Raw genomic sequence first — 12,173 nt, forward strand, 5'->3', positions numbered from 1 at the left:
AAGATGTGTCCGGCATAGGCCAGGGTGCCACTCGAGGCCCAAACCAATTCTGGTTATCGCTTCTCGGCCTTTTGGCTAAGATCAAGTGTAGTATCTGTTCTTATCAGTTTAATATCTGATACGTCCCCTATCTGGGGACCATATATTAAATGGATTTTTAGAACAGGGAGATGGAAAAAGAGCTTGCTCTGTCCACTCCACGCATTGACCTGGTATTGCAGTACCTCCAGGAACGGTGCACCCCTTCTTAACCCAGTTTCCAAAAGCAGAACTCAATTCACCTGATTCATATTAGCCCGATTTAATGAATTGGAAGAAAGCATACGTCTTCATATGCACCTCAATTTGGCCCATTCACTTTTCACACTTCCTCCTTTTGTTTTTTATCTTTCACACTTTTGACTTTCTTTATTCATCCAAATAGCAAACTCATCACCACTCAACCTGACCAACTCGGCTATGTCCCCGTGCTGCAGTTCTCTGTCTTATCTAGATCATTTGCAATTGAATGGAATAGATCCCTTTTGGACAAAGTGGATTCACCTGCTGCTGCAGTGACCACAGGTGTGATAAGATCTAGAATTGGCATCTGGTGCGATCTCTCCGCTTCCACTCCAAAGAAAGTTACCTGTTTATTCCTATCATGCATTGGTTTTTGGGGTTTTCTTTGAGTAATGATGATCTCTTTAGTAGTCTGTTGGCGCCCTCTCCTGGAGGAATAGTTTGCTTGCTCTTGGACATTCTAAAAGAGAGGTCATGATAGACATTGAGCTTCTGAGCTCAATTGGGGACAGTCATGGGTGATGAATGTTTGCAACCTACTGCGAAGCCTCATACCGCAATATAAGGAACGTCAAATACTAAGAAAGGGCGGCCTATGAAAGAATTACTACTTTCAATAAGTACACTTAAACGGCTAATTGGGAATAGAAAAACTGTAAAAAGCCCTCTGAGAAAGCCCCCCTCTAACCTTTGATAGTAAGCTTTTCTGTAGTCTGCCTGTTGATGTATTTTCCGTTTGAACTGTGCACAACATGAAGAGACGGAACACTGGCGGCTTGTCACAATGCCCCCCGATGACATCACAATAGCGCTGCTGCCTAGAAAACAAGCTGCGCAGAAGAAGTTGTTCTTTGGGTGGGAGGGTGGGCTAGTGGAAGGAGGGGGCAATCTCTTTTTTTCCCGGGTGGTAGGGGGATGACAGGAGAAGGGAAGCGGGTGGTGAGAAAGGTACAGAGGGCAGGGTTTGGGGGCTGGGAAGGAAAGGGAAAAGATTAGGGTTTGGGGATGATGAAAGGGCTTTCTACGGGTAAGGATGGCAAAGGGTGGCAGTGACGGAAAGTCAGGCAACCTGTCCTGTCCGTCTTTTTGTATCGTGAATTGGAAAGACTGCAAGGGGGAGGGGAGTTGCTTGCGCCCTAAAGGAGGAGTTATTCAGATTCATTGCAGTGGGCGGCGGCTGCAAAACGCACCATTCTTCTTGTTTTTGCTCTGCAAAGCAGCCTTTTCAAGGGTTGGCTTGGGTGACAAAATGTCTTGTGTAGGCGTGGGTTTGTCTCCCTCTCGCTCTCTCTCCCTAAGATGTGTCCGGCATAGGCCAGGGTGCCACTCGAGGCCCAAACCAATTCTGGTTATCGCTTCTCGGCCTTTTGGCTAAGATCAAGTGTAGTATCTGTTCTTATCAGTTTAATATCTGATACGTCCCCTATCTGGGGACCATATATTAAATGGATTTTTAGAACAGGGAGATGGAAAAAGAGCTTGCTCTGTCCACTCCACGCATTGACCTGGTATTGCAGTACCTCCAGGAACGGTGCACCCCTTCTTAACCCAGTTTCCAAAAGCAGAACTCAATTCACCTGATTCATATTAGCCCGATTTAATGAATTGGAAGAAAGCATACGTCTTCATATGCACCTCAATTTGGCCCATTCACTTTTCACACTTCCTCCTTTTGTTTTTTATCTTTCACACTTTTGACTTTCTTTATTCATCCAAATAGCAAACTCATCACCACTCAACCTGACCAACTCGGCTATGTCCCCGTGCTGCAGTTCTCTGTCTTATCTAGATCATTTGCAATTGAATGGAATAGATCCCTTTTGGACAAAGTGGATTCACCTGCTGCTGCAGTGACCACAGGTGTGATAAGATCTAGAATTGGCATCTGGTGCGATCTCTCCGCTTCCACTCCAAAGAAAGTTACCTGTTTATTCCTATCATGCATTGGTTTTTGGGGTTTTCTTTGAGTAATGATGATCTCTTTAGTAGTCTGTTGGCGCCCTCTCCTGGAGGAATAGTTTGCTTGCTCTTGGACATTCTAAAAGAGAGGTCATGATAGACATTGAGCTTCTGAGCTCAATTGGGGACAGTCATGGGTGATGAATGTTTGCAACCTACTGCGAAGCCTCATACCGCAATATAAGGAACGTCAAATACTAAGAAAGGGCGGCCTATGAAAGAATTACTACTTTCAATAAGTACACTTAAACGGCTAATTGGGAATAGAAAAACTGTAAAAAGCCCTCTGAGAAAGCCCCCCTCTAACCTTTGATAGTAAGCTTTTCTGTAGTCTGCCTGTTGATGTATTTTCCGTTTGAACTGTGCACAACATGAAGAGACGGAACACTGGCGGCTTGTCACAATGCCCCCCGATGACATCACAATAGCGCTGCTGCCTAGAAAACAAGCTGCGCAGAAGAAGTTGTTCTTTGGGTGGGAGGGTGGGCTAGTGGAAGGAGGGGGCAATCTCTTTTTTTCCCGGGTGGTAGGGGGATGACAGGAGAAGGGAAGCGGGTGGTGAGAAAGGTACAGAGGGCAGGGTTTGGGGGCTGGGAAGGAAAGGGAAAAGATTAGGGTTTGGGGATGATGAAAGGGCTTTCTACGGGTAAGGATGGCAAAGGGTGGCAGTGACGGAAAGTCAGGCAACCTGTCCTGTCCGTCTTTTTGTATCGTGAATTGGAAAGACTGCAAGGGGGAGGGGAGTTGCTTGCGCCCTAAAGGAGGAGTTATTCAGATTCATTGCAGTGGGCGGCGGCTGCAAAACGCACCATTCTTCTTGTTTTTGCTCTGCAAAGCAGCCTTTTCAAGGGTTGGCTTGGGTGACAAAATGTCTTGTGTAGGCGTGGGTTTGTCTCCCTCTCGCTCTCTCTCCCTAAGATGTGTCCGGCATAGGCCAGGGTGCCACTCGAGGCCCAAACCAATTCTGGTTATCGCTTCTCGGCCTTTTGGCTGAGATCAGGTGCAGAGCTTCATTGTTTTGTGCCTGGTTTTGGCTGGAAGGTGCTCGGGGTACCTGGCTCTTTGGCCTGGGGGGATCGTTTCATCTCACGGTGGGACTTCACCCCCCTGCTGCTATTAGGGAGCCGGATTAGTCCCTGAGCAACGAGGAGTGATCCCCGGTGAAAGGCCGAACCCGTCTTGGACGGTAAGTCTTTATACCCGAGTGCTATGCCTTGCACTTATGTGAGCTTCACTGGCTCCGGCCAGCTGAAGAATTCCTTTAAAATTGTGGTCCCTGCGACCAATGTGGGTTTTGACAACCCTGGGGCCTTCTTCACACAGATCCTACAGGGTCTGTTGGGCGTGACAAGGAGTGAAGTGTACTGCCTGCAGGAGAGGGGGCAGAACACATACATCCTGACGTTGGATTCCCGAGCGGCTTGTCGGTCATTCCATGACCTTGTCAGAATCCACAGCAACCATCCGCTGCTGGATGACATGGTCTGTACATGTTTGTACGGTGGCGATGAGGTGACCCTGGTGGTGTACATGCACAGTCCGTTTGTCCCTGAGGATGACATCATGTTATTCTTGAGGCGATACTGTGTATCGGTACGATCCACAGGGAAAGTTATGGGCAAGAGTGGTCTCTGGTGCGGAAAGAGACGCTTTATGGTCCGTTTCAACCCTGATCCGGATGGGGTGGAGGGTTTCATGCACCCTCCATCCTTGGTGGTGATTGGAAAAGAGCACGGTTACCTGTTCTTCAACGGGCAGGTTAACCGATGTAGGAACTGTGGCGACACAGGACATATGCAGAGGGAGTGTGGCAAAGAAAAGATGGTTCGGTGCCACAATTGTGGCGATTGGGGACACACGTCCAGAGACTGTAAAAAAGAGAAGACCTGCAGTGGCTGTGGTGGAAGTACCCATCTTTTCAGCAACTGTCCGATGCGACCAAAACCAGAGAGAGGCTCCCGTATGACTGCGGCTAGTTCCGCAGGAGTGCCTACTGCTGCCGGTATGGCCAAATCGGGGGCTTCTGTTCGCTCCTACTCGGACGTAACTGCGGGTCGGAAACAGTCTCTTCCATCTGTTGCACTCCCTGTAAACCTGTTGCGTGACCCTGCGATTGTCTATGCGGCCGACTGTGAACCCACTTCTGCAGAAGCCCAGGTTTTGACTGGTGAGGAGTCGGGTGAACCTCAGCTTAGGACTGAGGAAGGGCCCAAGGGCCAGAGAAAAAAGAACAAACAAAAATCTGGAGCACTTGACCCAGCTGATGGGGGCAATGCTCGCAGTGTGGCGGAGGTTTCTTTTCCAGTTGTTCCAGAGACCCCGATGTCTTCCTTGGAGCCGAGGGACCGATTGGATGACCAGCCAGATGACTTCCATGGTGCCCGTCCTGATGACTGCCTCTCGGAGGGTCCTGAGGCCTCCCGTGATGACCATCCTGGTGATGTACATGATGACAACCATGATGCCACGCGTTCTGATGACCATCCTGATGAGGATTGCCCTGCCGTTCTTTCCAGTCAAGTGGTGGCATCCCCTGATGACCTGGTTGGCCAAGTTGGAGTTCTACCCCCGGAGGTACGGGAGGAGGAGTCCCAGATGGATGTCAGTGCCTGCAAGAAACGAGGTCGGGAAAGTGACTCTGAGGATCGCTTATCGAAGCTCTATTTTTGTGAGGTATTATCCCCACCCAGTGACCCTGAGGGTGATGTGTTGTATGAAGCGTCCGATAGTGACACTAGTAGCTTGGACACTGTTTCTTCTGCTACATCGGCTGCCCGTCTCATTGAGATTGAGATGGAAAGTGAGGAGTTAAAAAAGAAACATTAATATGGCGGACATTCGTATTGCTTCTTTAAATGTGAGAAGCCTGAAGAGCCCAGTGAGGAGAGCGGCTCTTTTTGCTTGGCTACTGACATTAAGCTTTGACGTTTTCTTTCTACAAGAATGTGGAATAGAGCATGAACTCTCTTACCCCGAGCTGAAAAAGGACTGGTCTGCAGGTCCATCTGTGTGGTCGGGGTCCTGTGACAATAAGTCAGCTGGGGTGGGAATCCTGTTCAAGGGACATAATGTGGATATACTGTCAATAACTGAAATTGTTCCAGGTCGTGCTCTTTTAACGCACACAGTTTTTAATGGTTTTAAATGTGATTTTATGAATATTTATGCTTCCCCTGAAAAAAATGACCGTTCCTCCCTTTTCAGCAATCTTCCCCTGTTTTTAACAGGTTCTTCTGCTATGGTCTTAGGGGGAGATTTTAACTGTGTTATGATGGGGGAGGGGAGGAGTGGGGGAGGTATTTCTTGCAATATTGACAAAACTTCTAGTCAAATTCAACACATTTTAACTGATTTTAAACTGTTTGATGCTTGGAGGAGGAGCCACCCGACTGACCCTGGTTTCACGTGGAGTGGGGGGGTGGTATCCTCTCGTATAGATTTTATTTTCCCTTCCACAGGAGTTTTTAAGTTGAAAGCAGCCGGCCTGATGGACAACATATTTTCTGACCACAAGCTCTTACACACCACCCTGATGTACCCAGGTGAGGAAAGAACTGGGAAAAGTGTATGGAGATTAAATGTAACGCTTTTGCAGGATGAAAAAATCAGGGCTGATTTTATTGATAAGTATAAAACTTGGAGGAAGTGCAAACACCCTGACCAAACCATGCTGGGGTGGTGGGAGTGTGTTAAAATCAGAGTAAAGGATTTCTTTATAAAAATGGGGAAAAAGAAAGCCCAGGAAAAAAGGAAATGTTTTAAGGATTTTAATATTCGTCTGCAAACTCTCCATAGGTTAAAAGGATGGGGTGTACCTGAGGTAGAGAACGATATAGCCAAACTTAAGATGGAGATTCAGAAATACCTTGAACAGAAAGGAAAGGAGATTATTTTTAGTGCCCGGGTAAAACATTTGGAGGAGGGGGAGACTTGTTCAAGGTATTTTTTTAAAAAAGTGGGGGAGCGTAAACACATAATTGAGGAATTAGAGGGCCAATCCTCCACAAGTGCTATTTTAAATGAGGCTTTTAACTTTTATTCTGATCTTTTTAACCTTAAAAATATTGATGATTTTACTCTTGCTGATAATCTTAATTTTTTATCCCAGGTTTTAAGTAAAAATGACCAGGATTTTTTATGTGATGAAATTAACCAGGAGGAGATCGAGGAGGCCCTGAAGGGCTTTCAGAAAGGTAAAGCCCCGGGGTCGGACGATCTCCCCATTGAGTTTTATTTAACTTTCTGGGATTTTATCAAAGCCGATATTTTACAAGTTTTTAGTGAAGTTTTTAAGGTTAATTTATTGCCTCATTCTTGGAGACATAGCATTATCACTTTAATTTATAAAAAGGGTGATAAAACTAAACTGGAGAACTGGAGACCAATATCCCTGTTAAATACCGATTATAAAATCATAGCCAGGGTGATTGCCATACGGATGAAAACAGTCATTAAAAGTATAGTTCACCCAAATCAGGTATGCGGCATCCCAGGGAGGTCCATATGGGAACATCTAAACTTAATACGGGATATCATATGGTACCAGAAGGAACGCAAACAGCCGCTGGCAATCTTATCTTTAGATTTCCAAAAGGCTTTTGACAGGGTCTCGCATTTTTATCTTTTTAAAGTAATGGAGAGAATGGGCTTCCCCATGGTTTTTATAGAAAAAATAGGACTTTTATACAAAGAATCTTTTTCCCAGGTTTTAATTAATGTTTTTTTTACGCAGGAAGTGGCTTTGCTGTCTGGGGTGAAACAGGGGTGCCCCATGTCCCCCCTTCTTTTTATATGCGCCATTGAGCCCCTCTTGTGTCGGTTACGGGATGATAATGTTATTAGAGGGGTCCCCATCCCAGGGGGGGGAGGACAGCAGGTCAAGGCCCTAGCTTATATGGACGATGTTTCATTGTATTGTACGAACACAGCTGCTGTTAACAGAGCAATTCTGGACACCGAAATTTTTAGCTTAGGCTCTGGTTTTAAACTCAATGTGAGTAAATGTGATTGCATGACGGTGGGACAATGGGAGCCAGACCCCCCCAAAATCCCAGTACAAACAGAAGGCATTAAAATATTGGGGGTCCTATTTAATGCAGAAAATGACGGTCAAAAAAACTGGGACTCAGTACTGGGTAAAATAGACCAGAAAATTTCTTTGTGGCAACTAAGGAAACTGTCAATGGAGGGGAAGATCCTGGTAATTAAAATGGTTTTGCTTCCAATTATTTTATATGCTGCCATGGTTTTCCCTCCAAATTCCCTGTATATGAAAAGACTGCAAAAGCCCCTATTTTACTTTTTATGGGGGTCAAAAATGGAGAAGCTGAGGAGGGTGGTGGTCTGTAAAAGTAAAAGAAATGGTGGTAAGGGCCTCCCAGACCTACGACTGTTTATTTTTATTAAGTTTTTTGTCTTCTGTTACAAGTGTATTAAGATGGAAGGGGCTTTCTCATGTTTTCTCCATTATTGCACAGGGTTCCTCTTTAGGAAGTTGCAGATTGAAATGCAATCTAACTGTCCTTTTCTGTTGTCTCCCCCGAAACATTATGAAGTTTTAACTAAAGTAATTGATGACTATGATTTAACTAATGTTGACCTGCAGGTCCTCTCAGACCAAAAAAAGCTCACGTTTGTCTGCAAGGGACAGGAGGTAATGGAAGATGTGGCTAATTTCTCTGTCTCCAGGTGCCAGTTAATTTGGAATAATGTAGCATGTCCTGCCCTGGGGAACACACAAAAGGACCTCGCTTGGCAGATAGTCCATCAGTGTCTGCCCACCAGGGCCTTTCAACATCATAGAGGGTTGGTGGCGAGCGCCCGGTGCCCCAGGGACAGGTGTGCACAGGAGGAGACCGTATTTCACCTGTTTTGGTACTGTCCCTTTGCACAAGGCCTATGGCAAACAGTGGGCACTCTGTTGAAATGGGTGTGTGGTCTGAGAGTTTTAAATTGTGATGTAATTTTATACGGTTTTCTTGAATGTCCCACCATGTCACAAGCAAGAGTAGCATGGCTCATAATAAACAGTTTCAAAGAGGCATTATGGAAAACACGTAATATTTTATTGTTTAAACATGACTGTATTCCTATTAAAGATTGTATTGGCCTGGCGCTATGTGAAATGTACACCTATTACCTGAGAGATTGTAAAGCGCTAGGCACACAAGAAGCAAAAAAGGCGTGGTGTCTCCAAATCTGGAACACTTATATGTATTTATAACTATTTTTTAATGGTTTTATTTGCCTTTTAATATATGCTTTTATGTCATGTTTTATATGACGCCTTGTTTAGTCGGTTTTATATATTGCTTTTTATTGATTTTATGCCATATTTTAATGCTATTTGAAAGAGTTGAATATTAATTGTCATTTTACTGTGTTTTTATCATTCTGTGAAAATAGATGATTTTTGTTCTCTCTTTGTTATGTGCTATGAATCAATAAAGCTTGTTTGAAACGTGATCTGTTCTTATCAGTTTAATATCTGATACGTCCCCTATCTGGGGACCATATATTAAATGGATTTTTAGAACAGGGAGATGGAAAAAGAGCTTGCTCTGTCCACTCCACGCATTGACCTGGTATTGCAGTACCTCCAGGAACGGTGCACCCCTTCTTAACCCAGTTTCCAAAAGCAGAACTCGATTCACCTGATTCATATTAGCCCGATTAGCGAATTGAAATGAATTTTTATCTAACACACTTTTTACTTGCTTTATTCATCCAAATAGCAAACTCATCACCACTCAACTTCACCAACTCTGCTATGTCCCGTGCAGTATCTTGTTGTCAGTCTAATCTAGATCATGTGTAATTGAATGGAATAGATCCCTTTTGGACAAAGTGGAGTCAGATGCTGCAGTGACCACAGGTGTGAGAGGATCTACAATTGGCATCTGGTGTTATCTCTCTGCTTCCACTCCAAATAAAGTTACCTGTTGTTACCTGAACGTCAAATACTAAGAATGGGCGGCCTATGAAAGAATTAGTACTTTCATTAAGTATACTAAACCGGCTAATTGGGAATAGACAAACTGTAAAAAGCCCTCTGAGAAAGCCCCTCTCTAACCTTTGTTAGTAAGCTTTTCTGTAGCCTGCCTGTTGATGTATTTTCGGTTTGAACAGTGCACAACATGAAGAGACGGAACACTGGCGGCTTGTCACAATGCCCCCCGATGACATCACAATAGCGCTGCTGCCTAGAAAACAAGCTGCGCAGAAGAAGTTGTTCTTTGGGTGGGAGGGTGGGCTAGTGGAAGGAGGGGGCAATCTCTTTTTTTCCCGGGTGGTAGGGGGATGACAGGAGAAGGGAAGCGGGTGGTGAGAAAGGTACAGAGGGCAGGGTTTGGGGGCTGGGAAGGAAAGGGAAAAGATTAGGGTTTGGGGATGATGAAAGGGCTTTCTACGGGTAAGGATGGCAAAGGGTGGCAGTGACGGAAAGTCAGGCAACCTGTCCTGTCCGTCTTTTTGTATCGTGAATTGGAAAGACTGCAAGGGGGAGGGGAGTTGCTTGCGCCCTAAAGGAGGAGTTATTCAGATTCATTGCAGTGGGCGGCGGCTGCAAAACGCACCATTCTTCTTGTTTTTGCTCTGCAAAGCAGCCTTTTCAAGGGTTGGCTTGGGTGACAAAATGTCTTGTGTAGGCGTGGGTTTGTCTCCCTCTCGCTCTCTCTCCCTAAGATGTGTCCGGCATAGGCCAGGGTGCCACTCGAGGCCCAAACCAATTCTGGTTATCGCTTCTCGGCCTTTTGGCTAAGATCAAGTGTAGTATCTGTTCTTATCAGTTTAATATCTGATACGTCCCCTATCTGGGGACCATATATTAAATGGATTTTTAGAACAGGGAGATGGAAAAAGAGCTTGCTCTGTCCACTCCACGCATTGACCTGGTATTGCAGTACCTCCAGGAACGGTGCACCCCTTCTTAACCCAGTTTCCAAAAGCAGAACTCGATTCACCTGATTCATATTAGCCCGATTAGCGAATTGAAATGAATTTTTATCTAACACACTTTTTACTTGCTTTATTCATCCAAATAGCAAACTCATCACCACTCAACTTCACCAACTCTGCTATGTCCCGTGCAGTATCTTGTTGTCAGTCTAATCTAGATCATGTGTAATTGAATGGAATAGATCCCTTTTGGACAAAGTGGAGTCAGATGCTGCAGTGACCACAGGTGTGAGAGGATCTACAATTGGCATCTGGTGTTATCTCTCTGCTTCCACTCCAAATAAAGTTACCTGTTGTTACCTGAACGTCAAATACTAAGAATGGGCGGCCTATGAAAGAATTAGTACTTTCATTAAGTATACTAAACCGGCTAATTGGGAATAGACAAACTGTAAAAAGCCCTCTGAGAAAGCCCCTCTCTAACCTTTGTTAGTAAGCTTTTCTGTAGCCTGCCTGTTGATGTATTTTCGGTTTGAACAGTGCACAACATGAAGAGACGGAACACTGGCGGCTTGTCACAATGCCCCCCGATGACATCACAATAGCGCTGCTGCCTAGAAAACAAGCTGCGCAGAAGAAGTTGTTCTTTGGGTGGGAGGGTGGGCTAGTGGAAGGAGGGGGCAATCTCTTTTTTTCCCGGGTGGTAGGGGGATGACAGGAGAAGGGAAGCGGGTGGTGAGAAAGGTACAGAGGGCAGGGTTTGGGGGCTGGGAAGGAAAGGGAAAAGATTAGGGTTTGGGGATGATGAAAGGGCTTTCTACGGGTAAGGATGGCAAAGGGTGGCAGTGACGGAAAGTCAGGCAACCTGTCCTGTCCGTCTTTTTGTATCGTGAATTGGAAAGACTGCAAGGGGGAGGGGAGTTGCTTGCGCCCTAAAGGAGGAGTTATTCAGATTCATTGCAGTGGGCGGCGGCTGCAAAACGCACCATTCTTCTTGTTTTTGCTCTGCAAAGCAGCCTTTTCAAGGGTTGGCTTGGGTGACAAAATGTCTTGTGTAGGCGTGGGTTTGTCTCCCTCTCGCTCTCTCTCCCTAAGATGTGTCCGGCATAGGCCAGGGTGCCACTCGAGGCCCAAACCAATTCTGGTTATCGCTTCTCGGCCTTTTGGCTAAGATCAAGTGTAGTATCTGTTCTTATCAGTTTAATATCTGATACGTCCCCTATCTGGGGACCATATATTAAATGGATTTTTAGAACAGGGAGATGGAAAAAGAGCTTGCTCTGTCCACTCCACGCATTGACCTGGTATTGCAGTACCTCCAGGAACGGTGCACCCCTTCTTAACCCAGTTTCCAAAAGCAGAACTCGATTCACCTGATTCATATTAGCCCGATTAGCGAATTGAAATGAATTTTTATCTAACACACTTTTTACTTGCTTTATTCATCCAAATAGCAAACTCATCACCACTCAACTTCACCAACTCTGCTATGTCCCGTGCAGTATCTTGTTGTCAGTCTAATCTAGATCATGTGTAATTGAATGGAATAGATCCCTTTTGGACAAAGTGGAGTCAGATGCTGCAGTGACCACAGGTGTGAGAGGATCTACAATTGGCATCTGGTGTTATCTCTCTGCTTCCACTCCAAATAAAGTTACCTGTTGTTACCTGAACGTCAAATACTAAGAATGGGCGGCCTATGAAAGAATTAGTACTTTCATTAAGTATACTAAACCGGCTAATTGGGAATAGACAAACTGTAAAAAGCCCTCTGAGAAAGCCCCTCTCTAACCTTTGTTAGTAAGCTTTTCTGTAGCCTGCCTGTTGATGTATTTTCGGTTTGAACAGTGCACAACATGAAGAGACGGAACACTGGCGGCTTGTCACAATGCCCCCCGATGACATCACAATAGCGCTGCTGCCTAGAAAACAAGCTGCGCAGAAGAAGTTGTTCTTTGGGTGGGAGGGTGGGCTAGTGGAAGGAGGGGGCAATCTCTTTTTTTCCCGGGTGGTAGGGGGATGACAGGAGAAGGGAA

General features: G+C 45.4%; 4 non-coding genes and 1 pseudogene across 4 annotated transcripts; all 5 read left to right on the forward strand.

Moving 5' to 3' along the window:
• Nucleotides 1-55: 55 nt before the first annotated feature.
• Nucleotides 56-246, forward strand: LOC142284654 (U2 spliceosomal RNA). The gene has a single exon (XR_012746141.1). It is a non-coding gene; the product is annotated as a U2 spliceosomal RNA (small nuclear RNA).
• A 1,387-nt stretch (nt 247-1,633) lies between these two features.
• LOC142284655 (U2 spliceosomal RNA) lies at nt 1,634-1,824 on the forward strand. The gene has a single exon (XR_012746142.1). It is a non-coding gene; the product is annotated as a U2 spliceosomal RNA (small nuclear RNA).
• Nucleotides 1,825-8,686: 6,862 nt separating this feature from the next.
• LOC142284616 (U2 spliceosomal RNA) lies at nt 8,687-8,859 on the forward strand (annotated as a pseudogene).
• Nucleotides 8,860-9,976: 1,117 nt separating this feature from the next.
• Nucleotides 9,977-10,167, forward strand: LOC142284656 (U2 spliceosomal RNA). Its single transcript, XR_012746143.1, has one exon. It is a non-coding gene; the product is annotated as a U2 spliceosomal RNA (small nuclear RNA).
• A 1,117-nt stretch (nt 10,168-11,284) lies between these two features.
• On the forward strand, nt 11,285-11,475 carry LOC142284657 (U2 spliceosomal RNA). Its single transcript, XR_012746144.1, has one exon. It is a non-coding gene; the product is annotated as a U2 spliceosomal RNA (small nuclear RNA).
• Nucleotides 11,476-12,173: the final 698 nt, after the last annotated feature.

Source organism: Anomaloglossus baeobatrachus, unplaced genomic scaffold (genome assembly GCF_048569485.1).
Source record: "Anomaloglossus baeobatrachus isolate aAnoBae1 unplaced genomic scaffold, aAnoBae1.hap1 Scaffold_572, whole genome shotgun sequence".
NCBI classification, from domain to species: Eukaryota; Metazoa; Chordata; class Amphibia; order Anura; family Aromobatidae; genus Anomaloglossus; species Anomaloglossus baeobatrachus.